General features: G+C 48.5%; 1 long non-coding RNA gene across 1 annotated transcript in view; it reads right to left on the reverse strand.

Annotated features, from left to right (window-relative positions):
- Positions 1 to 17,920, reverse strand: part of LOC138566052 (uncharacterized) — a 298,613-nt gene that overhangs the window by 44,587 nt on the left and 236,106 nt on the right. The gene's annotated exons all lie outside the window — the stretch shown is intronic.

Genomic DNA, 17,920 nt, shown 5'->3' on the forward strand with positions numbered 1-17,920 from the left:
GTTCGTGCAGTTAACGACGGACAGCAGTCCTCTGAGGTCAAGAGGCCTGCACTCTTATCCAGTGAAGAAACTGGTTACGGCACCCTGCCCCGAGGCAGATGGAGAGCTCGGCGTTCACTTACCTAAGGTGAGGGCGTTAACCTTTGGGGTTCTACAGGAGAAGAGAAAGGGAAGAGGAGAGAGGCACCCAATAACCCCAGTTCATTAATCCCATATTTTCTATCTGCAGACATCTTACTCTTCGAGTCAGACATACAGTGCACAGAGGTCCAGCCCAAAGAGCCAACCGTGTGTTACACATCACCTTTGAAGATACGGCATTCACCCAGTCAAGACCGGCGCCTCTGCGGGAATCAGGTGAGCGTTACAGAACGCAAAGCCTACCGCAAAACTCCCACCCAGGCGCTATGGAAACCTCGGATACCGACGAGCTAGCCCAGTTACTTGGGGATCTAAGAGCAGAAGTGCATGCAGCCCGTCAGGAAACGAATGCTCTAAGAAGGGAACTGATTATTTCCAAGGAGCGAACAGACGATCTTGCTAGACAATTGCTACAGTCACAAGCCGGACAAACTCCGTTACCCGCATCAGGGGCAAATCTTCCTTCAACATCCTCTACGAACCCAGTGCAGATCAACCTACCTGGGAATGTACCTCTGGCTCCGCCCGAACGATTTTCTGGTGACCCAAAGAGGTTTGCAGTATTTATTAATCAGTGCCGGTTGCACTTCTTATGCCGGCCAGCAGCCTTTCCAACTGATCAAGCTAAGGTAGCTTTCGTACTTTCGTACCTTAGTGGCAATGCGGCAGACTGGTCCATCCCTCTAGTTAATCAAGATGATCCGGTTCTCCATGATTTTCAAGCTTTTCAGCTCAGTATGGAAAAACTGTTTGCAAGACATTCACAGGGGCAGGCCTTGGACAATGAGCTCCTTTCATTGCGACAGGGTAATCAAGACCTTTTGGCTTATATTGCGTCTTTCAACAGACTGATAGTGGAAACTCGATGGCCTGAGGACAAAAGGATTACGCTGTTTTATAGAGGTCTACGTGGAGAGCTCAAAGATGTGTTAGCCCAAGTAGTGAATCCCTCGCAAGACTGTTCGGACTATATTGACTTAGTCGTTCAAATAGACCACAGACTGCAGAACAGGAAGGCCGATCGTTCCAAGTTTGATGCTCGAGTATTTTCCAAACCACCAGCTCCTACCAAAGGAGTAGACTCCGGGGAACCCATGCAAATAGGGGGCCTGAAAGGACCACTAACACAAAAGGAGCGGGAAAGGAGAAAACAGCTGCAATTATGCCTCTATTGCGGAAACTCGGGGCACTTTCTTCGAGACTGTCCGGTGAAACCAGCCAAGAAGGCAGTAGGAACTGCAGTTACCAGGGTCACAAACTCTGAGCAGGGAAACGACCTCGCCCGACAAGAATAGAGGTTCTCTTGCCAAGCATTAAAACCAGTTCCGTGACCTCGCATTTCGTGATACCTATGGTCCTCATTAGCCCTGAACATCCGGATCGATTACATGCGATTGAAGCTTACGTCGACAGCGGTGCCATCGGCAATTATGTGGATCAGGAAATGGTTTTGAGGATGAATCTGACTCTTTGTCCAAAGGCGGTAAAGGATGTCATTACTACGGTGGATGGTACGGAGATAGCCTCCGGACCAGTAACGCATACCACCCAAGAAGTGACGCTAGTAAGTCAAGATGGACACCATGAGAAGATCGTGTTCGATGTGATCAAGGCCCCTCAGTTCCAGATTATTCTAGGAATTCCTTGGTTAGAGAAGCACAATCCTCAGATCGATTGGCGAGCAAGAACGGTTCAGTTTCCAGAATGTGTCTCTACTTGTCACCCTCGACCTAGTGTTGCACTGGCAGCAATTTCTTCGGAGGCTCCCCAGTTACCTCCCGAATACCTAGAATTCCAAGATGTTTTACGGAAGGATCAGGCTAACTCTCTACCTCCTCATAGGTCTTATGACTGCCAGATAGACCGGATACCTGGATCTACTCCTCCTTGTAGTAGAATTTATGCCCTCACCGATCCTGAGAATCTTCACCTCCGACAATACCTGGATCAATACCTAGCGAATGGGTTTATTCGTCCTTCCAAGTCCCCTGCTTCCTCAGCTTTGTTCTTCGTTCCAAAAAAAGAAGGGGACCTTAGAACTTGTATAGATTATCGCGCCCTGAACCAGATCACCGTTAAGAATAGATATCCGTTACCTTTGATCCCTGAACTCCTGGACCAAGTCAGAAAAGCATGCATATATACAAAGCTGGATCTTAGAGGAGCCTACCACTTGGTACGAGTAAAAGAGGGCGATGAATGGAAGACGGCCTTCCGCACCAAGTATGGGCTATTTGAATATCAGGTCATGCCCTTCGGACTTTGCAATGCCCCGGCCGCCTTTCAATATTTTATGAACGATGTCCTCAGAGAGCTCATAGATGTGTGTGTTGTTGTTTACATTGACGACATCCTCGTTTATTCTTCATCGGAAACTGAACATCGGAAACACGTGAAAATGGTCCTCGAGAGATTGCGTCAACACAAACTTTTCGCTAAGTTGGAAAAATGTGTTTTCAACGTGACTGAAGTTGAATTCTTGGGATTCATATTATCACCTAGCGGAGTGCGTATGGATTCAAAGAAGGTCGATGCAATTCTCAAATGGCCATCGCCATCCTCCGTAAAAGGTGTTCAAAGCATGTTAGGCTTCGCTAACTTTTACCGCAGGTTTATCCCCGAATTCTCTCGAATAGTCCAGCCCATCACCGCCTTGTTAAAGAAAAACAAAAGTTTTGAATGGTCTACCGAGGCGGAACAAGCTTTCCAGAATTTGAAGACTAGATTTATCTCTGCACCGATCTTAAAACATCCTCGCCCAGAACTCCCCTACATCGTTGAAACTGATGCTTCGAGCCTTGCCATGGGGGCAGTTCTATCACAAAAGGACCCAGTAACCAATCAGTTGCATCCCGTGGCATTTTGGTCCCGCAAATACTCGCCTCCTGAAATCAAATACACTATTACTGATAAGGAACTTCTAGCTATCAAGTCCGCCTTTAAGGCTTGGCGGCATTATCTTCTGGGGGCCCGACACACCGTTACTGTGATTACAGATCACCGAAACCTGCAATATTTGAAAACCGCAAAAGCTCAATCCTCTAGGTAACTCCGTTGGGCACTATTCTTTGCCGAGTTTGACTTCATAATTACCTATCGACCTGGTACAAAAAACGGTAAAGCTGATGCCCTTTCTCGGATGGGAGTGGAAGAACATTTGATCAATCCTAAACCTGTACCTATCATTCCCGAACAAAGAATTCTGGGTGTAATAGCCACACAATCCATAGAGGAAGTTAAGGATAAAGCCAGGCTACTGGTAACTCCAGCAGACATACAGAATTGGCATCTGCAGGGAAAGGACTTTACGGTGAAGGACAACCTATTATATTTCCAAGAACGGTTATACCTGCCCAGCACAGATTTACAGAAAAGGGTAATCTCTTGTTATCACGATTCTTTAATGGAAGGACATCCCGGTATGGCCAAAACCGCGGAAAAGATCAAGCGCTACTTCTGGTGGCCGTCTTGGAAAAAATATATCAGAGACTTTATAATGTCCTGTGGAGTATGCGCCCAAAACAAGAGTCAAAAGGAAAAACCAGCCGGCCTCTTACGCCCTATTGACATCCCACCTCGCCCTTGGCATACGCTTTCTATGGACTTCATCACCGATCTACCTCCATGCTCCGGATACAATACGATCCTAGTAATCGTGGACCTATTCTCCAAGATGGCGCATTTCATTCCACTCAAAGGCTTACCAACAGCAGCAACTCTGGCCCGAGAATTTCTCGAAAACATCGTCCGACTGCACGGTTTTCCTTCAGTTCTAATTTCGGATCGAGGTAGTCAATTTATTTCTCATTTTTGGCGAAGTTGCTGTCGGTCGGCTCAAATTGATGTGAGACTTTCGACCAGCCACCACCCTCAAACCGACTGACAAACCGAAAGGACCAATCAAACTCTGGAACAGTATTTGCGCTGCATGCTACAACAAACTGAAAAAACTTGGAAAGATATCCTTTGGATAGCCGAATATGCCTACAATAACTCTGTCCACTCGGGAACTGGGAAGACCCCGTTTTTTCTTTTATACGGTAGTCACCCTCGAACCTCGAAGTTGGATCCACTCCAAGATCTTGGAACACCAGCAGTAGACCACCTGCATTCTACAATCACCCAAGCCTTTAAGGAAGCCGTTTCTCACCTTCAAAGGGCTAAAGAACAATACAAGAAAGGAGCAGACCAACATCGGAAGGAAGCCCCCCAATATCAAGTAGGAGATCAAGTCTGGTTATCCACCAAATATCTACCTCTAAAAGGACCACGCACATTCAACCTAAGATACCTTGGTCCCTATTCCATCACTACCATAGTAAATCCAGTAGCGGTCAAGTTGGACTTGCCCCCTCACATGAAGATACATCCGGTCTTCCACGTCTCTCTATTAAAACCCGTGCAACCTCAAACCCGACTAACTAAATCTCCAAAACCTATTCTAGTTGATGGAGAACTCGAGTTTGAAGTCAAAAGCATCCTGGATTCCAAGATCTCCAAATCTAAACTATTTTACCTGATTGACTGGAAAGGCTACGGTCCCCAAGAAAGATCCTGGGAACCTGCAGAATATGTCCATGCGCCTCGTCTAATCAAAAGATTTCATCGAACATTTCCTAACAAGCCCAAACCCCCGGAGAAGCCCGGTTTGGGAGGGGCCTTGAGGGGGGGTGCTGTCATGATCTCTGCTTCCAAAAGATCAGGACTTGCCCAACTCCCTTGGAAGCAGACTCATAACCCCGGTTCCGAGTGCCAGTCAGTCCCAATTGGGACCTTTTGGACCCTGTCCTGGCACCAGTGGCACCAGGCTCATAAAGATGCCCAGTCCCAGCGCTGGAAGCGCCGGGCTCATAATGCTTGGGTGGACTTACCTGCAGCAGACCATGCTGCTTACTTACCTGCCAGTTGAGCCCCTGATCCTCTTCTGTTTGGGACTACTTTTCCTGTTGGGTGGGGCAGGAGCCACTCCTTAGGTTCAGAACACTGGAACTCTTCTGGAAAGCAGGAACTCTTTTCTTACCTAGGCGAGGCTGTGGAAGGAGACACCTAAGCACTACAGGAGGCTATTTAAACCACACCCGATGGATGAATCTTGCTTTGCGTTATTCTGCATTCTCTGCAGCAGAACGCTCATCGTGTCTTCTGCTTCTGATCCTGGGCCTAAGGGAACAAAGGCTTACCATCCTGGAATCCAGTCTTCAGCAGCACCTGTAAAGACAGAGAAAGAACAGGTTAGCACTACGGTCTTCAGTGGCAGCGCATCTCTTACCTGGTCCATCGGCTGTCACCAACGCCTCACGCTGCATTCCGGCATCTGAAAGACAAAAGCTTACCAGCTCTTCGCACGCTCCGGAGGCCTTCGGCGCTGCATCCCGCATCTGAAAGACAAAAGAAGGTGCGTTTAAAGACATTGGGCAACTTTATTACTCACGTGCCATTACTCCTTCCCACGCCGAATCCAGTGGGTATTCCAGCACCCTTCAGCTTCTCTAAAGCTCCGAACTTGTACCTGCAAGATAAAAGGGACAGTTAGTGCGCATCGTGAAGCAGGCAACAAGCGCTTACTTACGTGCTTCCAGGCGCTTCTATTCCTCACGCGGGTTCGATCCTCAACTCTCATCAGCCCGCCATCCGCCATCGCCGGAACCCTGCAAAACAAGAGATATCATTACAAAAGACTTTTAAGACATTTGAAGTGCCCAGAACTTACAGTTCGTGCAGTTAACGGCGGACAGCAGTCCTCTGAAGTCAAGAGGCCTGCACCCTTATCCAGTGAAGAAACTGGTTACGGCACCCTGCCCCGAGGCAGATGGAGAGCTCGGCGTTCACTTACCTAAGGTGAGGGCGTTAACCTTTGGGGTTCTACAGGAGAAGAGAAAGGGAAGAGGAGAGAGGCACCCAATAACCCCAGTTCATTAATCCCATATTTTCTATCTGCAGACATCTTACTCTTCGAGTCAGACATACAGTGCACAGAGGTCCAGCCCAAAGAGCCAACCGTGTGTTACACATCACCTTTGAAGATACGGCATTCACCCGGTCAAGACCGCCGCCTCTGCGGGAATCAGGTGAGCGTTACATAGCCCTTCTAGCCACACACAACATCCACATCCACCAATACACTGACGACTCACAGCTATACCTCAAGATCAACTCCATCAAGGACATCCATAGGCTCAAAACCTGCCTCTCGCTGATCCAGTCTAGGATATCCTGCGCATACTTGAAGCTCAACCCCCCCCAAGACCGAATTCCTACTCCTCACCAACAACACCGAACACCCAGACATACAGACCTGGCTATCAACCATGAACCCTGAAGGCTTCACACCTGAGCTCACTTCCTCAGCCAAGTCCCTTGGGTTCCACATCGACAAACACCTCTCCTTCAAGACACACATAGATAATAAAACTCAGACAGTTTGGTATCAGCTCTCCCTCCTGTAGAAAGTCAAGCAATTCCTCCTCTCAACACCGTTAAAGCACTGGTCCTATCCAACCTGGATGGGGGCAATTCTCTCCTTGAAGGCCTCCCGTCCTACCTTGTGCCCCTGAGAAGTGTCTTACATGTGGCTGCACGCCTCATCAAGGGTCTATGCAGATACAACTATCTTGAATAAGTAAAAGTACAAGCACACCATATATTTAAACAAATTTTAGGTGATAAAGATTATAACATTTGGAGCTCCTAGGGCTCACTGGTAGTAGGTGCAAATAAAGGGTACGGGGAGAAAAAAATTACTCTAGTATCGAAAGTCAAAGAAATGAACCAAAATGAATGAAGAACTCATAGAGTATGAGTCCTCCCGTCCCCTGCACACCTATCGGTAATAACGATCACGTCCAGTCAAAATTAGTATCACTATTTCATTTAGTAAATGAAATGTTGGATGATCTTATTAATAACCATTTTCACAATTTCCTTCACATCACAATTTGAAAAAAATTATTTGTCATAGTTTCATTTCATGTTAATGTATTACATGTATTTTATACCATTTAGTGTAAACCATAGGTACCTTAACAATCAGTTTTGAAAACATACAAAAGTTTTTAACAGAAAATTCAACATTCAAAATGGAGCTCAATGAGTTTCGAGAGATAATCTCTCTTCTTCAGGAGCAATATGTTTGTGTATTTCAATCAATAAAATAATATGATTTAATCCGTGGTACAGTCTCCAAGGGTTTTCCATTCATGTGCTTTGATTTCACGTGGCAATGATATTTAACGTCTCTGTTTTCTCATTAACATACGATCACCATGCCGAGTGATGGCTACTTTGATAATTCTCTGGCAACAAGCAGAGCCCTGCAATTAATATAAATAACACTGAATTATAAGATAGTCTTCAATAATTAATTGTCAAATTACCTCACTTAGTTGGTCAGAATGCTCCAATACATCAATTTACCTGAACCTTTTTGGTATTCTTTCTGATATGAATGGGCTGGTGCTGGCATATAGTAATGGCCAGAATTGGGTATGTGATGACTTCACCCTTCAGAGAACAGTCCGTGACCTGAAATACAGGTGAGTGGCTGTCAATGCCTGTTGTCTAGTATGCGTGTCAATCCACTACTCCGAAGAAAGAGTAATGTATAGATATCTATGCGTGACATTGTTGTCTCCATATTCTAATTAGTACCCTGTTACACGATAATGTATCAAGAACCCCTCATGTTGCTCACCTTACACGTGTTAGCTGATTGACTTTCCATGCAGAATGAAGCTTCTCCCTCGAACTGCATTAAAGTTGGTAATCCCTTCCTCTCGTTATCTGTTAGATATAACAGTGTCTTGATACTCAATTAGACCCACACTGCATCACCAGAAACCAGGACACATGCAGACTTGAAATCCGCTGCTGCAAATAGGAAAGGACCAGAAAACAAGCCTTCTCTGCCTATGCCCCAAGACTATGGAACCTCCTACCCGTCAGCATCAGACTCACCCACACGATCCTACAATTCAGAAAATAACTCAAGACCCACCTCTTCAAGGAGTCTCTCCTCCTCAGCACCTAGGCCAATTCGTCACCCCTGTGCCACCTGACCCGCTAGACGCCGTCCGCCCCTCTCCTCCCACCACCCTGTGCAGCTGTACCCATCCTCTGTATCCTACCCCTCGCTGTATATCTGTTCTGTTGTTACCTCTGGAAATCAATGAAATAATCGATCGATTGGTACATTTTACCGATTTCAGTCAGTACCATTCAATCAATGCCAAAAATACTGAACATTTTGGGGCTTTAGGGGTGCAGGGGTGTCCCCCAATTCCTTGACAATGGAAGTGGCGGACCCTAAAACAAAAACAAAAAAAAGGAAAAGAAAATAGAAAAAGGGACTCTGCAGCGTTGGATCTGACCCACGTTAGAGGGACGGGTCTGACACCTCAAGGGTGCTGGAGAAGCAGCGGCGGCGAACAAACAGGTAAGGGTGGGGTTGCTGTAAGGCAACATTTTATTTGTTTGGCCGAAGTAAAAAGCGATTTGCAGCCACATTGACTACGGTCAATTTCGCCGTGATATCATTTTACTTCGGTCAAACAGCCCAAATCCCCGAAAAGTGCTCTGTTGTGTATCTGTACTGTTGTATACCTCTGCAAAGTGCTCAGTTGCTTCTTGAAGCTAATTCCACACTCAATAAATACCATAATAATAATAATAATAATAATAATAATAATAATGAGAAGAAGAAGAAATCATCTACATATTGGACCAGCACTGAATTCCCACGCAACTTTATATTTTGCAAATGCCTTTTTTGGGTGAAAACGGTGTAGGGGACTTTGTGTACCCTTGGGACAGCCTTGTCCAGGTGTACTACACACCCTTTTGGAAGAATGCCAAACAGGCACTGACTATCCTTTTGTATAGCAACTCAAAAGAAAGCTGAACAAAGATTTGCCATGGTAATATGAGTGGCCTCCGGAGGGATGCACAAAAGAAAGATGTGAGGGGTTGGGACAATAGGGAAGGGCAGAATTACTACTGAATTAACAGCTTTCAAATCTTGAACAAAATGATAAGCAGTTTTCCCAAGCTTTTTCACAAGGAAAATAGGGGTGTTACGAGGGCCACCTTCAAACGAAAGGGTTTAGAGGTGGCTGCCAGTCTCCCTGCAAATTAGCCCATGCTCCTGATTGTTGTTGATCTGTAGATGGGTCCCACTGCCTTTGCGGAAGGGGTTGTCTGCACTGCCCTTGCTAGTATGTTGGTCCTGGGTAGCCTCCTGCTTGCCCCTCCCTGTGTAACATGTCCCATCGGATGGCCACCCCGGCCCCTGTTGCTTGGTCTGCCCCACTCCTTTTGTGCATCTATTTATTATTATTATTTTTTTTAAACTTTATTTTAAGTATATGTACTATAAGCAAAATAAATTATAACATAACAACAAACATGGAAGTAACATGTGCTTCATCTCTCGCCTCCCCCTCCCTTGCCCCGCCTCCCCCCAGGATGCACCCATGCATGAATTAGTAGTAGTCAACAGTTGATTGCTGTATTCGGGATGGGACGTGTGCCTGTCTGATTCCGTTGGGGCTCTGGGGATGTGTCTCGAGAGGAGTCACTGTTTCCGGTGGACAACAAGTAAGCGATGTATGGGCCCCATATGTCGGGCGGCCAAGCGTGCAGGGGTAATAACTTGATAAAGTTTGATTCCGTGTCCTGACAATATGATATGTCTTTCAACCACTGCTGTGCGGTCGGTGTGGGTCCCTTTCCCCATGACATTGCGATTCTCCTGCGTGCCAACAGTAGCAGTAGCCCTCCTAGTTTGCGTGTTGAGGGGGGAAGGTGTTTGGCGAGTCCCAATAGGGTGATCTTGGGGTCGGGTTCTATGGGCATGCTTACTATTGCGGCTGTCTTTTCCAGTATTGTTTCCCAGAATTGTTGTATTGCTGGGCAGGACCATGCGAGGTGGAGGAAGTCTGGCGATGTCGCACCACAGCGACCGCACTGTGAGGGGGTCGAGGGGTGGTAGTGATGGATCCTAGCGGGGTGTGGTATGCTTGGTGAATGAATTTTAGATGTATTAGTTTGGATCTTGTATTTAGCAATACCTTCTGGGTTTGTGCAAGAATGTATTCCCAATCTTCCTCTGGAATAGAGATCTGGAGGGCCCTTTCCCATCTCACTTTAGGTGAAATCGGTTCAGGGCTGTTTCTGTTAGTAGGGATTTGTATAGTATCGAGACTAGCTTACCCTCTGCTTGCGACTGGATGAACCTGTGCAGCAGTTGCCATGTTGCGGGTTGTTGCGGAAACAAGGGTAATATGGCTTGCAGGGTGCCTCTGAGGCAGAATTAGATAAACATGTCAAGGGCGGTGGAGGCTCTGCAGGTTTTGGCCTGTTGGGGAGTGAGGAAGTGCCCTTCGATGAAAAGGTCGCCTATGGTTTTTAATTTTAACTTGTCGACCCAATTTAAGTAGACTTTCTCTGCAGTCAGGGGGATTCCAGGAATTAATTTTACCGGAAGTAGGTGGGAGAACCTGGTCTGAATATTACATTTCAGCACAATTTTTTTCCATGTTGCTATGGTGGAAAGGACCATATTTAGTGTGTTGTGTGGGGTATGTGTCAGGCCAAAGATGGCTGCTCTAAGCAGGTTAGGGGATGCAAGAGCTCGCTCTAGCTGGACATGGGGACGGACGAAGTGCGTGGCGTACCAATGACCCAAGAATTGGGCTTGTGCTGCCCAGTAATAGCGTTCTATGTCAGGGAGTGCCATTCCGCCTTTTTTTACTGGCTGGATTTGTGATTTATAGGCAATTCTGGCTGGTCTGTCCACCCAGAGGAGTTCCAGGATTATGCTCCTCAGGTGTTGGAGATGTTTTTGGGGTACCAGTAGGGGGAGATTTACAAATAGATAGAGGGGTTTAGGGAGTATCACCATTTTTACTAACGACACCCGGCCCCATAGGGTGGCAGTGATTTCCATCTGTCTAGTTTCCCCTGTAATGTTTGGATTACTTTACCGCAGTTGTCTTGGAAGAGGGTTTGATGGTCTATGGCCATTTGGATGCCTAAATAGCGAACATTTGTGTGTTCCCATTTGAAGCCAAAGTCATCTTGGAATTCTTGGGTCTCTGGGGTGAGTGGGAATATAATTGATTTACTGTGGTTGATTTTTAATCCGGAGAAATTACCAAATTTTATTATATCGCGTATTACTGGATTTAGGTTTGTTGTCGGGTCACGTATATAAAGGGCGGTGTCATCTGCATACAGGGAGATTATTAATTTGTGGGGCCCAAAGGCCATTCCTCTGTGTATGTGTCTAGCTCGAAGATCTGAGGCAAGGGGCTCCATCACCAGTGCAAAGAGCAAGGCGGATAGTGGGCACCCTTGCCTTGTTCCCCGCTGGAGATTGATTGCCGTCGACCTGGTTTTCCCTAGAATGATGTGTGAGCGGGGTTAATTATATAGAAGGGCTGTTAGCTGAAGGAATCTCTTGCCAAGGCCCATTCGTTGGAGGATCTCAAAGAGAAAGGGCCATTCAATGGAATCGAAAGCTTTCTCGGCGTCTAGGAGGAACGCCACTGCTTGGTGCGAGGGGTCTAGTGCCTCCATGACTCTGACCATGCGTCTGATGCCGAATGTTGTGTTGCGGCCTGGTACAAATCCGGCTTGATCTGCGAGTACCAGCGCGGGCATCAGGGGAATGAGTCTGGAGGCCAGGATCTTGGCTAATATTTAGTTGTCTGTACGAGCCGCATTCTTCTGGGGGTTTGTTTGCTTTGTCTAGTAGTATCATGTTTGCCTCTCAGAGGGTCGGGGGCAATGATCCGGACTCGAGTGCCTCCTCAAAGACCTGTAGCAGTAGTGGGGCGAGGATGGGCGCAAAAGCTTTGTAGAAATCGCCTATTAGCCCGTCGGGGCCCAGCGCCTTAGTGCCTGGTAGGTCTTTAATGGCTTGGTGGATCTCCTCTGAAGTGATGGGTGCGTTTAGGGGTTTCCTCAGCATGGCGTCCACCCAATGTAGTTCTATATCAGCTAGGTAGTGGGTCAGTTCCTCCTGGGTGGCAGTGAAGTTGGTCCCGTATAGGTTTTGATAATAGGTGCGGAATGTTTCGGCTATTTCCTTGTCGGTATGCACTAGGGTGCCCTTGAGGTTTCGGATCTGCTCTATCTGTGTGGTTTTTCGGTCCGCCGCTATCAGCCTCGCTAGAAGGGCACCCGGTTTCTGCCCCTCTCCATATTGGCGGACGCGGTGGCCATGCGATAGGAATTTTAGTTCACGGTCTGCTGCTGCTCTGAACTTGTCTAGCTCTGTCTTCAATGATGCTAGCACCTGTGGCTCTGGTGAAGTGGACTGTAGTTGTTCGAGCTCTTTTAGGCGGGTCTTGCATAAGGACAGTTCCCTGTCTAATGAGTTTCAAAATTCCTTGTTCTTTAGTTAAACAGATCCCTCTGACGTAACATTTCACGGATTCACACAGTGTCCCGGCAGATGACACCGAGCCATGGTTGATTTCAAGGAAAGTTATGATCTCTGAACGGAGTTCATCAGCGAATACCTGGTTCTGCAGGGATCCGGGCTTGAATCTCCAATGCCTCCACCCTTCTGATAGGTCTGGTGGGGTACACTCGACTGTGACCGCCGAGTGGTCAGACAGTGATCTAGGCAGTATTTGGCTATTTGTCCATTGAGCCTGGCTGTGTGCGGAGACCAATATGTAATCCAGGCGGGAACTAGTTTGGTGGACCCAGGAGTGGAATTAATAGTCTCGGGATTCGCCGTGTTGGCGTCTCCAGATGTCCACTAGGTCGTATGCTTTACAGATCTCGAGAACGTGGAGGGCAGCTTTGGAGGTTGAGTGAGATTTATCCTTCTGTGGGTCGAGTGTGGTGTTCATGTCGCCTGCCCATATGATTGTTGCGGATCTTGTTTCTCCCTGGTGCGTCATTACCCAGTCGAAGTTGTTGTATCCGTCCGTGTTCGTTCCTTGGAGTTTATGATGATAAATTCAGTATTTTCCAGGGTCCCATGTACCAGAAGTGTCCTCCCCTCTTTGTCATTTTTGACTGCAAGTAGTTTGAATTTCAGGGATTTATTTATTAGGATTGCCACTCCGCTGGCGTATGTATAGTATGACACAAAGTATCTATTGCAACCCCAGTCTCGGGCACATCGATTCTCTGTTCCGTGGAGGAGGTGAGTTACCTGAATCAGAGAAATGTCCACTTTGTGTCTCCGGAGGTATTGCGTCATCTTTCTTGTTTTGGATGAGTTATTGCCCCCTTTAATGTTCCAGGTAGCTAGCTTGAATGTTGTGGGTAATTGGCTGTTTGGTCGGATTTAGGACGAGATGACGTTCTATCGTGTCGGGCCACGTCCCAGCTATGCTGTACCTGAGTTCTTGCTTTCTTAGGTGAGAGCCAACTTTGATGCATCCGTTGGGCGATCCTGGGCGGTGACGGGGGGGCGTGGACCGCTGATAAGCACGCTTCCATAACATTAAACAGTTTCCCTCCCAATCATGGGCAACCCCCAACTCGCCCATTGGATTTCCCCCCCAAAGTCCCGAAACATAACAAAGCTGCGCTTGGGGTGCTAGGGAACTTCCAAGGTCCAGCGCACCCTGAAGTCTAGCGTGGTTGTAGAATCCAGGGGATCAATTTGAATGGCGCAGAGCGGCCTGGTGATGGGTGTGAGTGGGCACCATGGTGGGTCTCTGTCCGCTCGGTCTCTCCTTTGTGGTCTCGGATTGCCGATGTTTTGTTTGCACCCCAGCTTGTCGAGGAACGAATTTGCCTCTTCGGGAGTGTTAAGAAATTGTGATTTGCCGTTGTGCTGGATTCGCAGTTTGGCTGGGTAGAGCATGGAATATAGCAATTTGTTGTCTTGTAACTGGCGTTTCACTCCGGTAAATGTTCTGCATAACGCCTGGACTGAGGGGGAGAAGTTGGGAAATAACTGGATGTTGTCCCCGTCGTGCTGTAGGTTTCCTTTCTCCCTTGCAAGGCGGAGGATTGTGTCCCGGTCTTTGAAGTTGAGCAGTTTTGCTATTATTGGGTGATGGGCTGTTCTGGGAATGGGTCGGCTGGTCGGGACCCTGTGGGCTCTTTCTACCACAAATATGTTGGACAGCGCGGGGCTTCCAAATATCTCCTTACATAGGTTTTCCACAAAGTCTTCCATTTTCCTCGTGGTTTGCTGCTCTCTTACCCCTAGGATCCTGATGTTGTTCTGGCGTGATCGCCCTTCGAGGTCCTCGTTTTTGGCCATGACGGCTTTCATTTGTGTTTCCAATGTTGATACCTTGGTGGACATGGCGGACACGTTGTCTTCGATATCGGAGATTCGTTATTCAGCAGTGTCTAGCCTGTCCCCATGTTTGTGTAAGCGATGTTGTAGCTGGTCTACTTTTGTGGGCAGGGAGTCAAGCTTGCTGTCTATGTTGCCGATCCCCGCTTTTAGTTCGAGAAGGATTTCTCTGATGTCTGTAGTTTGAGCAGGGTCGTCGTCCTGGGGCATGGACCCTTCTGGGCTCTCTTGTCTCTCGTTTGATTTTGGGGTTTTGACTATGGCTCCAGCCTTGAATGTCAGCTTCTGCTGAGATTTATATGATTTTCCCATCTTAGCAGTTTCACTGTACTTGGCCCAAGTGTGTTGGAGTGACCGTAGGTTTTCTCCCCTTATCTGTTTCCCTCCCGAGGGGTGATTGGCAGTGCTTGCGGACTGTGGCTACTGCAAGGGTTCCTGTGTCGTTTGGGCTGCCCTGAGTGGGGGTATCGCCTGCGGTTCTGGGGTTCTTGTTGACAAACACCTTGTGCCTTGATCTTGTGAGGGTTACTGGGTGACTCGCGGGCTCCCTCTCGTTCTGTACGTTGTTTGGGGCCTCCTGGCTGGTGCGTTTGCCAATGTTCAGTTAGGCCTTAAGTTGCCTTTATTGACTGCCTCCCGCCGTGGGGGCTGTATGATTGGGGGTGGGGGAGGTCCCCTGGTGGCTGACTTCAGCCCAGTTGTTGTGCTCTGTGCCTTTCCTGGAGCTTAGTGCTGCCTGTCCCATAAACTGCTGGCGGGTTGGGGGGCTCACCTGGGATGTTTAGATGCTGCCGCCGCTTGTCCGTGTCCTCAGGCGGCGAGGCAGAGGTCTCCTGGCCGGCGGACGCCTGCAGGGGCGGGCCCGCTGCCTGGATGCCCCAGGGCCTGCTATTCAGCATGTGGCATCAGAGTCCCCGTTGGAGGGGCCGTTCTGCCCGGTCTCCGCCGCGGGCTGATGCATGGGTTGAGGGCCGCTGGATTAGCGTGGTCTAGTTCTGGGCGGCCGCCGTAAGCTCCCACGGGGGGTTCCAGGAGGGCCGCAGGTCTTTGTAGCCTTGCTCTCGTGTGTTGCCTTTCAGGCCACGGGGTGGCGTAGGTGCACCCTCCCGCGGTGCTGTGTTGCGGATGCCACCTCGGGACGTGACCGGAGCGGGCTTCACCACTCCCGAACCCTGAGCCCGACAGGTGGCCACAGGTGTTCCCCCACCGCCGGAGGGCAGCAGCCGGTGCGTTTCGCCCAGGGATGTCTGTCCCACTTCTGGGGGGGTTGGATGGCCCCCGGATTCGTTGATTTCAGGGGCGGGCCCGCTGCCTGGATGCCCCGGGGCTTGCTATTCGGCGTGTGACGCCGGAGTCCCCACTGGTGGGGCCGCTCAGCCTGGTCTCCCCCGCGGGCCGATGAGTGGGTTGAAGGCCGCTGGGTCCGCTCTCCGGACCCGCTCTCTCCAGGCGGTCTCTCCAGGCAGCTGCACGGTTGTTGTGGGCTCCCACGGGGGGTTCCTGGAGGGCCGCGGATCTTTCGGCCTCGATCTCGTGTGTTGCCTCCCAGGTCACGGGGCGGTGCCAGCGCACTCTCCCACGGCGCTGTGTCGCGGATGCTGCCGCGGGACATGACCAGAGCGGGATTCACCCCTCCCAGGCACCCGAGCCAGGCGGGCAGCTACAGGTGTTGCTCCCGTCGCCGGAGGGCAACGGCTGGTGCATCTTGCTCAGGGACGACTGCCCCACCGCTGGGGGGGTTGGATGGCCCCCGGATTTGTTGTTTTTTAAGGATTTATGAGGGTGCGCTGCCGGAGCTCACACCAGTGCGGCCATCTTGGTCGCGCTCTAGCGCCCTCTTGTGCATCTATTTATGCATTCTGCATCTGTCCCTGCACCTGTCCTGCAGGCTCTGCATCTGTAAAGTCATCAGCTTACTTTCAAATCTTTCCTTCTTTGTTCTTGGCATGCTACGCAATGGTTCGCAACCGCCACTAGCTGTGTTAAGGGCTTGATCTGCCATCCGATGCATACATTCTTAAGCTGCTTTTGAACCTTCAGCAACAATCCTGTAACAAAGGAATTACCCATAGCCTCCTGAGCTGTTTCATCTGATTTTGTAATACCTGAGTGGTGAGTGAACAATAGCTTACGTCTGTTTAAATAATCAGCTGGAGATTCTCCCTTTTTCTGTTTACAGTTTCCTATCTTGCGGCAATCAGTTTTCCTGGGACACACCTCAGGTACTGACAGAATTATCCTCTCTTGACTGGACTAATGATCCACTGATCCCGGGTCTGCACTGGCCAATCAGCTTGTTCTATCAATCTCTGTCGCACGTCTGATACCATTATCACCCTCACAAGTATCTGCCCTGGGGGGATTATAACAGCTGTGGTCCCTGTAGATGAGGCCCACCTGGCTGAGGCAGTCCTTGTTGTGGCTGCCTCTGTCCTGCCCTTATCGCAGCTCTCATGCTAGTGAAGAATTCAACAATATCTTCTGCTGACTCGCCATCCTGTTCTTCCTCAGTCTTCCCCTCTTCTTTTCCTTTCTCTTACACTATCTGAAGCAACAAACACGTATTCTTATCTGTTGTTTTTGACCTTAAATACTTTATTTGCCCTTGCAACCTGTAATTTATCGCCCTCAACCCCCCTAATCTTACAGTCATTACAACGTGCCATTGCCTACTCTAGCCATGTGGGGAAATCGCCCCTCGGCTTCGGAATCACTTTTCCTTTCTGTTCCATCAATGCTCATCTGAGTGCTCCCAATTTGTCCAAGTTAAATGTTCCCTCAGTCGGGAACTGGGATTGTTTATTTTTTCTGGTCAAATAATGCCAAGAATCAAAAAAGTAATTTGTAGCACTATTGAAATGGATAAACAAATAAAGGGTGGGCAACCCCTTTGGGGGTTCATCCGCCTGTTTTGACTGCTCCTTGCCCATTTCTTTCCCTACTTTTCACCATTTGCTCAGTTTTCCAGTTGCACCATTGCCCAGGTGCCCCTGTACCAGTCACTCTTTGACTCTGCTCTTTTGTGGTCTTGGGAGGGAAAGGGTTAACAACCAGAGACACAGCGAAGTGGTTCTGACAGGAATATAGCACACTCAACCTGCTCTCATTAGTCTGTCCCTAGTTAATAGAGCTTCAGTATTTAGAATTCCCAATACCTTTAATTACCTTCCTGTTCCCTATTCTAAACCAGCGACAAAAAATGTAGAATTATAGAGAGGTTCCTCACGGATACCTTCTCTTTTCAAGACCTGAATGTGTTCAATCAGGATAAAAAAACATATATCAAAACCAACCTTCATCACTCTGAATATTTTGCAAGATCAATACAATCGCAGAAAACGATTGCCAATATCACTGCAATAAAACCGGCAAACACAATAACTAGTACAACGTACATGACCCAGAATTTCCATCACATTTTGGCATAACCCCTAAACAAATCTCCCGTTTGCCTTTTTATCCCTGTATCCACGGAAAAATCCTTGGCTTTGTTGTGCAGCCCCGCAT

The sequence above is a fragment of the Ambystoma mexicanum genome, chromosome 2p (genome assembly GCF_040938575.1).
Source record: "Ambystoma mexicanum isolate Mex_15411 chromosome 2p, UKY_AmexF1_1, whole genome shotgun sequence".
Taxonomy (NCBI): Eukaryota; Metazoa; Chordata; class Amphibia; order Caudata; family Ambystomatidae; genus Ambystoma; species Ambystoma mexicanum.